The sequence below is a fragment of the Octopus bimaculoides genome, chromosome 1 (genome assembly GCF_001194135.2).
Source record: "Octopus bimaculoides isolate UCB-OBI-ISO-001 chromosome 1, ASM119413v2, whole genome shotgun sequence".
Classification (NCBI taxonomy): domain Eukaryota; kingdom Metazoa; phylum Mollusca; class Cephalopoda; order Octopoda; family Octopodidae; genus Octopus; species Octopus bimaculoides.
Window position 1 is genome coordinate 65,896,758 of NC_068981.1, and position 18,698 is coordinate 65,915,455.

The 18,698-nt window shown below is 36.3% G+C and overlaps 1 protein-coding gene across 3 annotated transcripts in view; it reads left to right on the forward strand.

Moving 5' to 3' along the window:
• The first annotated feature begins 10,281 nt into the window (after positions 1 to 10,281).
• LOC106870743 (divergent protein kinase domain 1C) overlaps positions 10,282 to 18,698 on the forward strand; it is a 22,700-nt gene continuing 14,283 nt past the window's right edge. Inside the window, exons 1-2 of one of the 3 annotated variants that reach the window (XM_052967290.1) lie at positions 10,282 to 10,395; positions 15,065 to 15,141. The gene's annotated coding sequence lies outside the window, so the exon portion shown is untranslated. The remainder of the gene's footprint in view (positions 10,396 to 15,064; positions 15,142 to 18,698) is intronic. The other 2 variants (XM_014916933.2, XM_014916942.2) reach the window with 2 other exon arrangements.

Here is an 18,698-nt window from a genome sequence, read left to right on the forward strand (position 1 = left end):
ATATTATCATCATCATCATCATCCTTTAACATCCATTTTCCATGTTGGCATAGGTTCAGCAATTTGACTAGAGCTGGCAAGCCGGAGAGCTGCATCAGGTTCCAGTCTGACCTGGCTTGGTTTCCACTGCTGGATGCTCCTTTTAATGCCAACCACTTTACACTGTATGCTGGGCACTTTTAACATGGCACTGGCACAAGCTATTTTATGTGGCACCAGAACTAGTGCTTTTTATGTGACACTGGCACAGGACTCTTGCAGGCCAATCCTCTTAACCAGGTGATGCAGCTTTCACACTTCTGCTGTGGAGGACAGGTCTTCTTGAGTACAGCAACGCACCAGGTATTTCAGTCCTTTGTCATATAGATAAATAGATAGATAACTAGATAAATAGATAGATAGATAGATAGATAGATAGATAATTAGATGGATAGATAGATAGATAGATAGAGCATCATCATCATTCAATGTCCACTTTTCCATGATTACATGGGTCAGACAGAATTTGTTGAGGTAGATTTTCTATCATTGAATGCCTTATTTGTTACCGCTCCTCACCTATTTCCAAGCATAGTAATCTTTCCCCATGGCCAGACGTTTTTGCAGAATACTGGGAATGAATGACACTACCTGTATGCTGGTGACATTCACAACTACTACACAATGCCAAGACAAAGAAACATACTCACACATGCTCACACACAAACACACATATACACTCACACACATATATACACTCACTCACACACACACACACCACACACACACACATACACACTTACTCACACACACACAGACACACATGCACACTTACTCTCTCTCTCTCTCGCTCTCACACACACATACACACACACACACACACACAATAGTCTTCTTTCAGCTTTTGTCTATCAAATCCTCTCACAAAGCTATAGCAGAAGACACCTGACTAAGATGTCACACACTGTAAGTGTCTTCTACTGTAGACATAGAATGTTTTCACACTTCATTATAATATTATTTTATTTTGCACTTCATTATAACATTGTAATATTGATTTCAAATTTAGGCACAAGGCCAGCAATTCTGGGGAAGGGGATAAATCAATCAAATTGACCTCAGTGTTCAACTGGTACTTATTTTATCAAACTTGAAAGGATGAAAGGCAAAGTCGACCTCAGTGGGATCATTATAGTATTATAATATTAATTGTAGTTAATTACATCAAAATCAGTATATTATTATTAATAGTAATTATTTCTTTAACCTAGATGATGAAAAACAGAATTAAGACTTATGTCAGATGACTACAAAAACATGAATCATTGAACTAAAATAAAACTAGTTTGACTGAATGTTATCTACACCAATCAATAGTTTATCAAGCTAAATTTGTTTAACAATAACAATGTTATAAGGTTACACTTGTTGCAGTAAATGTAAACAATTTTTTATACTTAACTTAGTGTGAGATGATGTCAGCAGTTGGTAATGCGCGCACAGGCAGGGGACAATTGGGTCTTTTTCGATCGGCTTAGTCGAGAGTGCTGGACATGTGAGTGCTTCGACAAGGTGAAGGACTGCAGCTCCTATTTTTAGTGTTTCAGGTTGGGCCACGTGGAACGGTATGTTACCACCGGAGAGGTCTGCGTCGACAAAGAGAAAGTAGGTGTCTTACCTCTAATCTCCTGCATTCACCACAAGCTATTTCAGCACTCTACATAAGACGTCACCACGATGGCAGCTAAAATTAAGATCGCCAGCGATGTTGTCAGACCATTTAATGATTTTAGGGATAAAATTAGGATTAGGATCTTGAGTTCAATTTTAAGGTAAGAGCTGAGGGTTAGCATTTAATGTTAAGGTTTCGTGTTAGCATTTAGGATTACAATTTTCAGTTAGGGTAAGGGTTAGTTTAAACTGAAATAGAAAAGGGATTCAAAAGATTTTAGTTTTTGTGTACAAATTTTTACAGAGTTTAACTTGCATGTGTTTGGAATATGGATATCAAACTATATTCTTAAAAGAAGAAAAATGAAAAGGTCTACAAAGTGTTCTTAGTCCAAAATATCATTGAGTGTTTTTTTTTCTTTGAAAATATTTACTATGAGTTAGATAATGAGCTTTGCAATGTTACTGTTAATTCTCTGAGTCATTAACTCGGGTAATGCCAGGTATTTCAGCTAGTATACAATATTCTATGAAAACATGACTGATCATGGTGAAACATTACCTTGCTTGGAAACAGGCGAGGGTTGGCAACAGGAAGGGCATCTAGCTGTAGAAAATCTGCCTCAATAAACTTTGTCACTTCCAGTGGATGTTAAAACAATGGTGATGATGATGATGATGGTGATGGTGATGATGATGACGATGACAACAATGATGACAATGATGAGGTCGATGATGATAATGATGATGATGATGGGAGGAGGTGGTGGAAGATAAAGACAAAGTAAAGACAACTGTTGCACATACAACATTTGCAGTTTGTGAATATCAAAAATAAACTTTTGTGAATAAATATAACGTCTTGACAATCTTATCTATCAATCAAATGTCCATTGTTTTTCACGCTAGTTTGAAGTTGAAATGATGTGCTTAACATTCTGTTTCTATGCACCTCTCTCTGTGAGCTAACTACTCTATCCCAAATTTTCTAACTTCCCAGTACTAAATCTTCACTCACATCCATTCTATCTTTAATAACATTTAGTATCATCTCTCCAATCTCATTCTTTTCATATCTGCCTTCTTGTACATACTAGTTTGCTGCCTCTATTTTATACACTAAATGCTTCTCACATCTAATTATCAAATAATGCATAACATAATTAATTCTATTATATTGAGGATAGTATTAACTATGAGTGGAGGCGCAATGGCCCAGTGGTTAGGGCAGCGGACTCGCGGTCATAGGATCGCGGTTTCGATTCCCAGACCGGGCGTTGTGAGTATTTATTGAGCGAAAACACCTAAAGCTTCACGAGGCTCCGGCAGGGGATGGTGGCGCACCCTGTTGTACTCTTTCACCACAACTTTCTCTCACTCTTACTTCCTGTTTCTGTTGTGCCTGTAATTCAAAGGGTCAGCCTTGTCACACTGTGTCACGCTGAATATCCCCGAGAACTACGTTAAGGGTACACGTGTCTGTGGAGTGCTCAGCCACTTGCATGTTAATTTCACGAGCAGGCTGTTCCATTGAGTGGATCAGCTGGAACCCTCAACGTCGTAAGCGACAGAGTGACAACAAGTATTAACTATGAATTTAGGATTAATATTTTACTCATAAGATTAATTTCAGTTTAGTACTAAATTCTTAAAATTGAGGTAAAATTTATTCTTAACAGGCTGTTATATATTTTTCTATAGTGATTCTTATGATAACAGTGTAGCTATTACATGAATATAGTCTTGCTGTCATAGAGCATTTAATATATATTTTATAACAGCAAAGAGCTATATTAGCTGTATTATGATGGCAATGAAGCAAATTCTCATCACTTGTACTTTAAAAAAGTTTCTTACCCATTAGCATTCAAACAGGTCATATCCAGCCCAAATATTTAACTTCTTTTATGCTGAAACTGGCCTGATCTGAAAGAATGAAAACGGAATCAAGTCTGCTATATATCCTCCCCTCCACCTCCTCCTCATCATCTAGTGTCTGTTTCTCATGGTAGCATGGGTAAGCTGGTTTGACTGGGGCTGGTAAGCTAGAGAGCTGCACCAGTCTCCAGTCTGTTTTGGCTTGATTTCTACTGCTGGGTGTCTTTCCAAACACCAATCACTTGTCATCACCTAAGTGAGACTCAACATTCAAAGAATATACTTCACCATCTCATCCCATACATACATGTGTGTGTATGTGTGTGTGTGTGTGTGTGTGTGGAAATTTTTTGTTACTATTTATTCTCTGTTACATGTTTTATTTGATAATAGGAATTACACAGATTTACATGTAAAGAATTTTCTATTAGAAAATCATCAGATAGAGAAAAAATTTTATAATACTTTTATACTTTTAATATTTTATACTTTTGATATTTTTATAATACTTTTATAATTTTATAATTTTTATAACAAAAATTTTCTCTATCTGATGATTTTGTTATAGGAATTTCCTTACCTGTCTATATAACATGTAAACTTTTGTAATCTCTATTAACAAATGAAACATATGTAATGGAGGATAAATAATACCAAAAAAGATTTCCATTTTCTTGTTTAGTTATTCAACAATTCTGCAAATAATATTTCCATAATTCTCAATTTTAATGCGTGTTTTGATTGACAGACACCAACTATGGGTAGAATGATTGTGGTAATGGAATAAGCAGATGTGCTTCATGAGGAAACAGCTGGGATATTGGTTACGGTGGTTGGGTAGTATAAATAGTAAAGCACTACACTAAGTAACTTATATTTGCTTTTTATTTGTCTATATTCTGAGTTCATATCTTAGTGGTAGTGGTGGTAACTGTACTTTTAATTCCTATAAAGGTCATATATAATTAGTACCAGTAATATACTTGTGATGATTTAATTAATTATACCACTGCCCTATAAACTATGCTTGAACTATTGTTCAGGTGAGTATCACAGAGTTCCTGGTGAACAGACTCCATAGCAAAATTGATCCCCATTTGAAATAGTTTCATTTCATTCAGTTAAACCTTTAATGTATTTGAGAAATGCATAAATGCTACTGTAACACTACATTAAAAAAATAAGGTTTTGGGGTTCAAACCTAGCCAAAAGAAACTTTCGGTTTTTTCTTATTACTTCTTCGTCTTCATCATCACTGTTGTTAAAACCACTACCACCACCACCTATCCTACCACTATTGTTGGCAGCTTCCGTCCTTATGTTATCATCATTGTTCATATTAATAGCATCCTCACCCATTAACACCATTATTATTATTATCATTTGCAGTAGCAGCAACAGCAACAGTTTGAGTCAGTGCATCCTTACTTGTTTTCAGTGTCCCATTTTTAGATGATATTTCTGCTGTATCAAGTTTCACCTTCAGTTGTCTCTGCCTTCCAGCAATTCTTTCAGAACCCTACTTTCTCTTGTTTTTTTGGGGTGTAGTTTAGTATTTAGGAAGTTTCAAATTATGTATCTCCTTTCTCTGTCCTAACAAACTATTAAACTGTCACATGTGATAGCTACATCAAAAAATGACTGGAGAAAACAGTCCAGGGATGCCTGCTGCATGAAACCTTAATAGTATAGTAGGCACTAAGATTCTTGACATGCCAAGTCAAGAAATTTTAATTAAAACCTCTTGGTTCATCAATAACCAAGTTAGTAGTGCTTCTTAATTAAATTAAAATTTCTTGATTCATTATACAAAACATGCTAACATCCTTTTAAATTACATCAGTATTTCTGTCACATTACTAAAATACTTCAAACAACTTTCACTCCCTTTCTCTCTCCCTTTATTTCTCTCTTTTTCTTGCCCTCTACTACTCTTCTCTGTTCACCTCTAACTATCCAGTTTATTTTTCTCCCTTCTACATTTTACCCTATTGCTAGCTCTAATGTGTTATTGAAAACATGGTCTTAAGGACATTAGATTTTTTAAAAAATCATTCCAAGTTGAACATCATAGGAGATAAAAAATAGTTTATTTTCTAATCATGTTTTATTAAATCATCACAAATGGGAGATAGCAATAGTCTTTACTAACCAACTCCTTAGAGTAGTGGTTCTTAATCATTTTGACTTTGTGGGTTACTGGAAACTAAAAAATTATTTTGGATGTAAAGTTTAAAAAAACAAACTGTGTCAAAGTTTAAAATTTAGAAAAAATATAGAAGACTATTGTTTACCTTTTTTCTTTGATGATATTTGATATAATAAAATTATGAATAACATGTTTTTCAAGAAACAGGAGCACTGATATGGATTTTATAAAGCCTTAAAAATATTTTTCAAAATCTGCAGTGCATCTAGATCAGTGGTTCTTTACCTTATTGAAAGAACTGAACTTTGAAGTTTCATCAAGGCATTCACTGAACCCTTTGTAACTGGAAAAATAAAATATGATTTCTTCTTCAAAACATAGGTATATATTTTTATTGGTGTACAAAGTGAACCGTGCATCAGTTGCACACAAAATCCCTGTGTTCAAAGAACAAAACCAATAAAACATGAATTTCACACAAAAACATAACTCAATGAATATTTACTGAAAATAAATATGACTTTTGCTGTTGCCTTTCAGGTACAAGTTCAGAAATGTATGGCTTCACCTTGGCAAGTGCCACTATCATCTCATTTTCACAACAAAGTCTGTTCCTTTTCTTAGTTTTCATGTCTACTATCCTCGAAAAGGATTGCTTGCAAAGGTATGTTATAACAAACAGTGTATCTCAAGGGCTTTCTTAGCCATAAGAGGGTTTGGTATGATTTGGTGACACCAAAACGTTGACAGTGTTGTTGTTCTGAAGAGTTGCTGTTGAAGCTGGCTCTGCTGAAGTCCAATGATTTCATTAAAGTATTCATCATTGACATTTGCTGTCGCAACACTAAACATGAATGGTTGTCTCACCCATGTTGGATATGACTCTCTAGTGGGGAAGTATCCATTGAGAAACTTTGTGAGCTTATCTAAGTGCATGGCAATTGCTTGCTTCAGCTGCAGGTACAGAAATGTTTCCAATTCCAGACATGTCTTCATTGCTGTTCTTATATGTTCTTCACATGTGCATACATCTATGCTTACACATACATTTGTTCTCATGACAGCCTGTCTATTATTTTGTATACATGACCCACACACAGACACACATGTTTACATATCAGTAAATCTTCTCTTAACCATTCTACTTGTCTGTGTCTCCTTTTTCTCTCAGGCACTATTCATTTTATATTTATTGTATCGACTGTGTGATGTACTGAAGAGCCATTCTCATCACCTCACATTACACAGCCATTACAGACCTTAATACTTATTTTTTGTTAAGCCTAGTATTCTATTGGTTTCTTTTTTGCTGAACTGCTAAGTTACATGAATGTAAACACACCAACAGTGGTTGTCAAGTGGTGGTGGAGGACTGACACAGACACAAAGACCCGCCCCCCCCACATATATATACACATATACATATGAATACACACACACAAATGATTTCTTTCAGTTTTCATCTACCAAATCCACTCACAAGGCTTTGGTCAGCCAAAGCTGTAGCAAAAGACACTTGTCCAAGGTGCCATGCAGTGAGACTGAACCCAGAACCATGTGGTTGGGAAGCATGCTTCTCACCACACAGCTGCAAGGATATTGAAAAGATCATGTCAACTCTATGAGCTTTATTCAAACATGCTAAACCTATTAGCTTCTGTTATATTTGGCATTCATGCCAGACTCTTCAATAGAACTCTCCTACCTGCACACTTATAGACAAGAACATTGATCGGTTACAATGCAAAGAACCATGTAAAGATCCATTCTAGGAATGTCATTACAAGAACATATCTGGAATTAGATAATTTAAGAACAGGCCAGAGTAAACGATGTCATCACAGAGTGCCAAAAGCATAAGTTCTGCTTGGCTGGACATGTCACAAGACAAGTGGACCTGTGCAGTTGCTGAGTATTATCCAAGAGATTGGAAAAGGCTACTATGAAGGTCTCCTCAATTTGGATTGAGATGGAAAAGAATGGCACAGTTAAGAACAGATAGGAAGTGCATTGTTACCAGCAGTGTATAACATCTGATAGTCTGGTTGATACAGTGACACTGAACTGATAACAGACTAAATATATTCCTAGTTGTGTGAGCTGGAAGGAGCTAATGCTATTGAGGAAGGATGTGAATAGATGGGAAATAGTTGGTCCTTTTGAGCCCATGATACTGCTAGTTTGCACTTATCCTTGATACTGTCACTGAACCTACACAAACATGAGCAATTCTTGGCAGTTCTATTAGTGATAACTTCTGCCTTATGTAATACATCATAGAAAAAGTAAAGAGAGAATCTGGTTTCAGTGGGCTCTAATCAGCTTATATTTATTGAAAGTGTTCACTTGGGTTAAACGTTGATTTCTAGCAGCTGTCATAGTTGTAGCTCATTTCAATCTGATCTTCAGACAGTGAATTTTTGCATTATGCAGCAACATCTACTTGATGGTCAGGGCGAATGGCCATATATTAGCAAAGTTCAACTTTGCCTTCCATCCTTTTAAGATTGATAAAATGAAGACATGCAATGCTAGGCTTAAACTAAGCTATAATACAAATATGTTCATTGTGCATGGCAGAATTAAGATGCCTCACTAATTTCAACATTTTTAGAATGTAAGGTTTTGATCTGTAACTGGGAGATTCCAAGATATTTCAGTATCAAATGGGACAAATTGGTTTTACTGGACATGACACTAGGACAAACACTTTGAAACTGGGACTGTCCTGAACAAACTGGGACATATAGCAATCTTGTCTTATATTGATGTTAGAAACTAAATACTTTCTTTTACTATAAACACAAAACATGAACTCTTTTAGGGGAAAGGAGTATCAATTACATTGACCCCAGTGCTCAACTAGTACTTATTTCATTGACTCCAGAGTTCAACTGGAACTTATTTCATTTCTGAAAGGATGAAAGGCAAAGTTGGTCTCAACAGAATTTGAACTCAGATATTAGAGACAGACAAAATGCCACTAAGCATTTTGCCTGGCATGCTAACAATTCAACCAGCTTGCTGTCTTATTGTTAGAAATTAATATTAAAAGTGGCTACAAGATAGCAAAATCATCAGTCTCTCTGAATTTATTTGTGTCCTTTTGCATACTAACTCCTTTTCCTCCTGGGGTCATCTCTTTCATAGGGATATGAAGAGATATAAGTCAAGTACTGATGTAGAACTAACCACCTACACATATCCATCAAGTTTTTTGTTCTTTACCCTTAATTAAAAATCATTATTAAAAGTAGATGGTCATCAGAAATGACATAATGCCAGGTAAAATATTTTTGTGATATTTAGTTACCATCCTATTAGTCATGAGTTCAAATATCACTGGGTTGATTTTGTTTTCCAAGTTGATGAAATAAATATCCAAAAATTTTTTTATCTTGTGTCAATGAAAGAAATCATTTTTGTCATGGTCTAAAGTGAAAATTAATAATACATTTTTGCCTTATAATTACGTAGTGAAATTTGAAATTGATAAGGCATTGAAACAGTCTGAAATTTTTGTTTTTTTATTTTGTATTACAGAACTGAAAACTTCATGGAATGAGAAAGAGAGTAAAAATTTTTAAATTCACACAAAAATTCAACCTTAGAGGTGCCAGTCAAACCTCCATGGGATGTAATAACAATTTCTGATTTAGGCACAAGGCCAGAAATTTTAGAAGGAAAGTATAAGTCGATATCATGAATTCCAAACGTCCGAACCACTTGTATACTTGTGTGCGCGTCATACACTTTCTGCAACTTTGTGTAGGCCTCTGAGCAGGTATCGCCATGACAACTTTCTCTGTCATGGTCAATACAACGATCACGCACTACACACCTTCCTTCCAAGCACTGCTGTAAATAGCGGAAGTGAGCTAGAACGTTAAACCTTAGTGCGCATGCACAGCAGAGTTCAAGGTCAATCTGTACCAAGCAGCTTTACTCTGCGTGCTTTTGCTTCGTTGCTATGGCAACAGTCCGGATACTTATTGATCAGACCTAGTATGTATGTGTATACATGCATGCATGAATGCATGTTTGGGTGTATGTATGTATGTATGCATGAATGAATGTATGTATGTATGCATGCATGCATGTGTCTACGTATGTATGCGTGCATGTATTTACATGTTTAATGGAATGGGCCACGCCACACATGCATGTATTTATGAGGATGTGTTTGTCTCTCCACCATAGCTTGACAATCGGCGTTGGTTTGTTTACATCCCGTTACCTAACAGCTCCGCAAAAGAGACTGATAGAATAAGCACCAGATTTAGAAACAAAAATTAGTAGAAATCGATTTTTTAGCAGCTTAATGACTGAAACGTGTAAAAAATAAAAATAAGATATACAAGTATTGTAAAAATAGAAAATTTGGTAATAAATTACAAAACAAGTTGTAATAAAGTATCAGCCAGTTCCAGAAAATTAACTTAATAATAGACCCGGAATAGTCTAATTAAATAAAATCTTTGACAGTCGTGACGATTACATAGATATATTTTCTAATAATAATAATAATAATCATTAATAAATAAAGAAAGAAAACACCGCAGCGTCTTCTCAAGGCAAAATACTGCGTAAATGCAAACAAAGGGACATAATTCACATTGACTAAGGGGCATGATTCTCGACATCAAATATAAAACCTGTACATCAGTCAAGGATGTTCTCAGCTTATGTTTACCTGTCACGTAGCGATACCTTAAAAAGTAATGCTTTTATCTACATCTCCTATGTCTTTATATATGTTTTAGTTGAAGTTGTAAAATTTCAGATAACTATATTCGATGATCTATAATTTTTTTTTATTATGATTTAAAAAAAAAATATTTGTTTCTTATTGTTGTTTATTTCTACATGTAATTACTGATATTTTCAACGAAGAGGTATTTGTTATTTACGATCATGAAGAAAAAGATAGTTCAAATGTAAAAGATATAAAAAGTCAGTGTTTAGAAATTTGTTGTACTTTATGCTTTATCGAGTTACCTGTGCTAAAAAGCATACAAAGCACCTGTTGTTAAGAACTAAATAATATCGAGCCAACAAGGGAGCCTCTAGACGGAAGATTGACCAGCTAGAAATGGCAACGAAATCTCCTAAATCCTTTCGCTTTGATAAAATAAAGGACGCATCTGATAATGTAGTCATGCATACTGCCAAAAGGAGACAATAGTGGCTGCTCCATTTTAATCAAAGGTTAGATCTGACCTGATCGAGCAGACCAGCCGAATCGAACTAATCGAAATGTTCTATATGTATCATTGTTGACAAACGTCAGTTCATTCACACACGGCTCTAACTCCCATTTTTGCGCTTAAAAACAAGTAGTATAATTTATCCTCTTTTCTTTTTTATGCTGGACTATAATGGTAACCCATGCCTCCAATGTTGACCCTGATTTTTTATACTGAATTGACCTGCGTTATGCGCGTGTAAATAAGGTAATGTGTGTGAGTGTGCGTGCGTGCATTGGTGTGTGTATTGCGGTTTACATGATTTTTTAATGGGGCAACGATTCTAATTCTATTTTCGTTCTTTTCAGTTGTTACTATTGTTTAGCCCCTAGTCAGCCTTGATCAACCACCCCTTCGTTTTCTTATGTGCTGGGAACTCAAGATCACACTGTCCCTCTCGTTTTTTTCTAAGCCGGTTAGGTGTGATTAGAAGGGATTCAACTGCTATCTCTAACAAGATGAACTACCTTAGAGAAAGCTCTCTCCTTGGCTTGCTGCCTTCATTTTTGTAAGTTTGGTAGTACAACGAAACATGACTGTTTTCCTTTTCAAACAAATTTATTCCTATCTTTACATCTCAAGTGTTTACTACTCAATTTTAAAATCTAAACAAAAACTTTTTCCTTATCCACTTAAATTCAGTTAATTAATAAGAATTGTTATCTCGAAAACCAGGCCTCGACTTTCGGTTACAAACTCAAATCAACAAAGAAGCAAAGAATATATTCGACTGCTTACGAATTATATGTTGTATTAACGACAAAAATTAAAAGAAAAAAATATATTTTTGTTATTTCCACATCTCGGTACTTTTCAAATGCTTGTTTAGGTTAGAAGATATGAAATAATAGCGTTATCATTTTTTTTTAGATATTTTTCTTATATTTAATTTGCATTCAGGTAGGGGCAATAAATAAATAAATAAATAGAAATAAAAAAGTAACTCTTTCCACGACATTAATAACACACACAAAGCTGCGATAATCCTCTTGTGAAAAATAATACTGTGAATCATACTATCTCTCCATTTAATCATTTAATACATGTAAAATAGTAATTAACTGAATGAAAAGAACAAACATGTCACCTTTTTGCTCAAGTAGAAAATCCACAGGCACTAACTTTTTAGTAGTAGTAGTAGTTATGATAGATTAAACGGAACAGCCTACTACATGTGGAGGTGCAGTGGCCCAATGGTTAGGGCAGCAGAATCGCGGTTTCGATTCCCAGACCGAGTGTTGTGAGTGTTTATTGAGTGAAAACACCTAAAGCTCCACGAGGCTCCGGCAGGGGGTCGTGGCGAACCCTGCTGTACTCTTTCACTATTCTTTCTTCCTGTTTCTGATGTACTTGTATTTCAAAGGGCCAGTCTTGTCACACTCTACTTCACGCTTACACGTGTATGTGGAGTGCTCAGCCACTTGCACGTTAATTTCGCGAGCAGGCTGTTCCGTTGATCGGATCAACTGGAAACTTCGCCGAGGTTGACTTCTGCTTTCATCTTTCTGAAGGCACGGGCCCTGGCTTGGATTAATATCCCCTCGGGGTTATCCAGAAGTGATGGAAAGCGACCAGATAGTCTGGGAGGGTTACTGCTTCCGTAGCCGAACGGAAAAAAACCCACTGAAGTATCGGGACCTTACAGTGAACTAACCGCGAAGTTCTTGTCATCGTTAGCAGCTCGCCTCACCGAGGTGTCAGGTGATGCCTCCGAGGGCGCTTGGCTTTCCCAACGCCTTAGCCTCTCCCGTGTCACATTGACTAAGGGGCGTACTGGCTTGCTTCAGTAGGTTCCGTTAAACCGTGTGGTGTGCGACCAGTTGTTGTTATAAGAATAAAAAAAAATTCCCCACAAATGGTTTCAATACAGTTTTAACTGAGAGATTTGGAAAAGTTAGATGAAAGTTTCCCGGTAATTTTCTTTCATATAAATAAATTCTTTTATTCTTTTACTTGTTTCAGTCAATTGATTGTGGCCTTGCTGGAGCACCGCCTTTAGCCGAACACATCTACCTAAGAACTTATTCTTTGTAAGCTTTGTTAAGCTATACACAAACAAACTAGTGGAGACGAGAATATATTTACAAAAGGTTTATTACTTTACGTATATCAGGGCTTAAGTCGCCAGTTATTTCTGTTTAGTTAATTCAGATTCATTTAACGCTCACTGCTAACATTATTTTATTTCCCTTCTCTCTCCGGAAGTCGAACTCCCTAGCGCGCCCGCATTGAAGTTCGTCTGTCATAAATCTTGCCTACACTAGTACTTATTCTATCGGTTCCTTTTGCCGAACCGCTTAGTTACGGGGACGTAAACACACCAACATCAGTTGTCAAGCGATGGTGGGGAGTATATATGAAAATAAAAAGAATGAAAAGCACATCATGTCAAATTGACAAAGAAAAGAAAGAAAGTTGAATCCCCTCTCCCTAAATTTCACGCCTTGTACCTATAGCAGAAAGAATTATTATTATTAGATCGCTCTGCCTCCTTTTAAATGGGAAGGACAGGCGGTTTTTATATGCCTGGTGGCATATGGTGGTTGTCTTGGGTGTGCTGTGACACCCAATGCCACCAAATTTCAAGCAGGGGTATAACTAAAGTTTTCCATTTAGATTTATTATTAAATTAATGAGTAAGAGTCATACTTATAATGAATTTGCCATTTTTGATGGGTGTGCAGTGCACACCTACCATACCCAGAATATACGACCTTGTATGGTGGACGAGACTGAAAGGGTTGAAGATAAACACTTTTCTCTTTGACCAATTCCTCATCAAACTCTTCAAGATTCACTTGAAGAGGAAAATAAGGGTGGAGAGGGCAGGGTTGCCTTCAAGCCATTTTGTTGAAAGGTGGACCAGAGTGGCAAGAATGGTGCGAGTGAACAGATCTGCCCTGAGCGTGGGCCTGTAATCAGAGATGAGGAACTGAAAAAAAGGCACCTGCCTTAGAAGTCAGGAAACGTTTTTTTTTTCCTATGTTAAACCTGTTTACACACAAAACCCTCATAACAACACTCGCTCATATATATACACACATACACACACTCATATATATACACACATATACACACATTCTTTTGCCATCCATAATGTTTTTCTTGATGTAAAGCCTTTGTTGTCATTAAAGGAATCATCATCATCATTATTATTGAGATTGGAATGGTATAATGAATTGGACAATGCACGTCATTGAATGATGTTTTTCTTTATTAGCTCTCTGCAGGTTTGCTTTGTCTTATGTTGCAGTTATTTATCATATACAGCTCTGCTAAGTCTATAAATGAATTATATATTTATATATGAACACATAACCCCCAGATCCTCATTTTATTCGAGATTTTCATGTGGTTACCTTGCCAACGAATTTCCCTTGGCCATTGAGATTGTTTCCATTAAAAGACAAAAGTTTAGTTTTCAAAACAAAGATACTACTATTGTATTGTTACATATTGTATTTGGTACGCACTAGTATAGTTAGTGTTTTAACTAATTATCTTTTAAAATGTAGATGTTTGTGTTGTGATATTTATGTAAATTCAAAAGAATGAATTTAAATTGAATCAAATATCTCCTGCTGTCAAGCCAACTTTTCTAACTAAACTACTAAAATTAATATTAACTGACTGATATACATAAAATGCACATGACTTGAGAATATCTTCTTGATCAAATTAGTTAATTCAAGTGTGATTATTCAAAAGACAGTCAAACAATTGCGATCAAATTTATACATAGCTACACAACTGCTTTTGTAGGTTTCACATTGAAACAATCCTCACATCAAGATTAGGTATCTACATACAATAGTTTATGTCATATGGGAACTTGAGGGTACATTCTGGCACCTCATCAGTACCATCTTTATCGTCCAGCTACTCTCACCCACCATCATATAATTCAGGGTAGCCATGTATCGCCTCTCTAGTGAGACACCTGTGTTTGTCCTTCTATCATATTTTAACCTCCAACACCTAAAATAAAGCCACATCCCCTCTCTTATATACACTCCTACTTAGGTGAGGGGCTTTTTTCCTTCCTTTTCTTTTCTTTATCTTACAACTTACTTGGTGTCACAATAAAAAAAAAAACACCCAGTACACATTGTAAAGTGGCTTTTTTATTTTTTATTTTCAGAGTCACTTCTCATTTGTATAACAAACTGAAATGGATTTACATGTTCCTGTTGTGTTTATATAGGTTTGTATTTGAATGTATGTGTGTACACTCACTCATGTATGTAAAACTAATCTATGTATATCTTTGGGCAGTATTCTTTATGATGACAGCTAGGCCAGGTGGTGTTAAATTAGATGGCAGCTTAAATCTACCACCCAAGCTGATAAACTTAATATGGCTAGGTTATGTCATTTCCGTCTTAGTATTCAATATCCCCAGATGGCTCCATACTTGTTCATGACCCAAGCATTTCACTTTCAATGGCTTTATCCACCTAGCTGTATGTAAGTACCATGAAATCAGTACAGTTCATAGCTGAAAGTATGGAAACACTGTATATTAACAAGTGCTTTTGTCAGCTTTCAAGTGCTCAGTTCAAATCATAGTATGGTCTATGAGTAACTCAGGTAAATCTGTACTGAATGATTCTATACCAAAACATCCTCAAAATTTGTAACATCATCAAGACTTTAGTCTTCCATATGAAATCTTTAATAACTTAAACCAGTGAAAGACAATACAAAATAGCATTTACTTTTGATCTTTCAAACTACTGCTTTTCATTTATTTGTGTAAAGACAGTATCTCTGTAGTAACTGTTTCAAACTTTGGCGCAAGGCCAGCTATTTTGAGGGGAGGCTGGCAAATTAATTATATCGACCCCAGTAATTGATTGGTAGTTATGTTGATCATGAAAGGATGAAAGGCAAAGTCAACCTTGCTGAAATTTGAACTCAGAACATAATGAGCTGGAAGAAATGCTGCTAAGCATTTTTTCTGATGTGTAGATGATTCTGCCAGCTCACCGCTTCAAGTATCTCTGTAATAATGGCATTAGTCCAAAGATTTGCTATTATGGTAACATTAACAAAATGCCTCTTCCACTGCTTGTATTGAACTGTTTCAACTTGATGAAGTTTGCATTGGTAAACTATTGGCATTAAGTTTGTTACACTATTATCAATTAAATTAATGGTTTTGAAAAGTAAAAAAATATGTCTATAGCAAATTCAACCAGGATATTCAGTTAGAACGTGAGCAGTAAATGGCAATGTCACTTCAAATTCACTTCCCATTCGAGAATCATGTCATACATAATTGTTGTAGATGTAATAGAGAACAACGATTACATATAGACATGTACATACATGTGTGTGTGTACGTATGTACTTGTTTCAGTCATTAGACTGTGTTCAAGGATTTAGTTGAACAATTCAACCTCTGTTTCAGTAAACTATGATACACATTGTGCCTTTCTTGACGAGTAGCCATTTTTTTAGGGTTTCATTTAACAGAACCTTTTCCATCAACACAAATGCAATGTGGTTAAAAACATTGATAACCACTGAGTACATAGAACAAATCTGATAAACATATCCCATCAATTGCTTTTGTAATGAATTTTTGAAGTTGCAAAGAGACTTTATAGACACCCTGTATAAATGCATATATGTCTCTATTATTAATATCTTATTGGATAAGGGAACAACAAACATGTATAAACACATGCACACATGTATATTTGTGTGTTTGTGTGTGCATATGTATGTATTATGCCAGTATATATGTGTGTGTATGTACACACCTCCACACACATATGCATTCAAACACATGTTATTTTTAATTTGATTTACATTTTAAAGCAGGAGATTGAGAACAATGAAAATTCTTAATATAAAGTTAATTGTTTTATATGTCATCACTGTAATTTAATAGAAACCAGTCTTATTAATTACATGTTGGTTGATAGGTGGGTGTGTTTTCCAGCTATGCTGATGAATATTTTTTTTTGACCCTTAAATTCTCTTAATCCTTCTTATCCTTTCTGTATACTACAGAAACTGAAGGGCAACATTGGTTAGAAGTCTGTTTGTGTGTGTGTGTGGAGTTCTCTATGTATACTTTTATAGACAATAGATGCAGGCATGGTTATGTGCTTAAAATGTTCGCACTGGAATCACAAGGTTTTAGAGGTCATTTCCATTTTGAATAATCAGCTGGTGTCTTCTACTATAACATTGAGTTGACGAATGCTTTGTGAGTGAAATTTGGTTGACAGAAATTGTAAGAAGCTTATTCATCATCATCATCATTTAACGTCCGCTTTCCATATGTATATTTGTGTGTGAGTGTGTGTGTGTTTCTTGTCTTGATATCATACACTAATTATAGTCAAAAGTCAGTCATAAAATGGTGTCATTTGTTTACAAACATCATCATCATCATTATCGTTTAAGATCTGTTTTCCATGCTGGCATGGGTTGGACTGGGGACTGGTAAGCCAGGAGTTTCACCAGACTCCAATCTGATCTGGCAAGGTTTCTACAGCTGGATGCCCTTCCTAATGCCAACCATGCTGAGAGTGTAGTGGGTGTTTTTTATGTACCACCGGCACAGGAGCCAGACAGGTGGCACTGGCATCGGCCACATTTGGATGGTGCTTTTTACATGCTACCAGCACGGGGAGCCAGTCTGGTGGAACTGGCATCGACCCATGCATGAATGGTACTTATTGCATGCCAGCAGCATGGGAGCCAGTCAGGCACAACTACAATTTCCATTTTGATTTTGATTTTACTTGACTCAATGGGTCTCCTCAAGCATGGTGTGTCACCCGATGATTCAAAGGTACTTTTTAAATGGGCTGGTTATGCGACACTGGTATAAGCTATGGTTGTGATCTCACTTTACTTGCCCGGTCTTCTCAATCACAGCATATCTCCAGAAGTCTTGGTCTTTTGTCATTGCCTCTGTGAGGCCCAACGTTTGAAGGTTGTGCTTCACCACCTCATCCCATGTCTTCCTGGGTCTTCCTCTTCCATGGGTTCCTTCCACTTTTAGGGAGTGACATTTCTTCACACAGCTCTTCTCATCCATACACAACACAATAACCCAGGCTAGTCTTATTCTAGTGGCAACGCTCTCAGAGCATCCACCCCACTACAGACTTAGGTAGCGGAAGCTATCAACTACTTCTAGTTTCTCCCCCTGGCATGTGATGGTTTCTGAAATGAAGAGGGAACCAATTCCATGGTCCCCGTGAACACCATGGAAGATACCAGATTGCCGTCCAACATGCCCATTAAAATCTCCAGCCACAAAGATGTGGTCATTGCCACTTGTCTTTGAGGTAGCCTGTAGAAGGATATCGTAAAAGTAGTCCTTCTGATCGTTTGGTAGGCCCACTTGTGGGGTGTAGGCAGAGATAATTGTAGATATACTATTCTGCAAGACTAGCCTGAGCTTAAGCATTCTATTGCACACCCTGACTACCTTTATGACCTTATCCACCCATTTCTCTGCAAGGAGTATGCCTACATCCCCTACTCCATCACTGTTACCTTCCCAGAAGAACCTCTACAAAAAAAATTAAAAAATAGGAAGTATCCTGCCATCCATCAAACTGTTTGTTGTTTGAAGGACAAGGAGGAAATGTTATATTATCTCACTTGGAAACAGGCAAGAGTTTGTGAGCCAGCCATAGAAATAACTGCCTCTACAAGTTTTGTTTGATGACCCATACAAGCATGGAGAAGTAGACATTAAAATGATGAAGCAATGATGATGATAGAGTCGTACCCCCCCCCCCCCC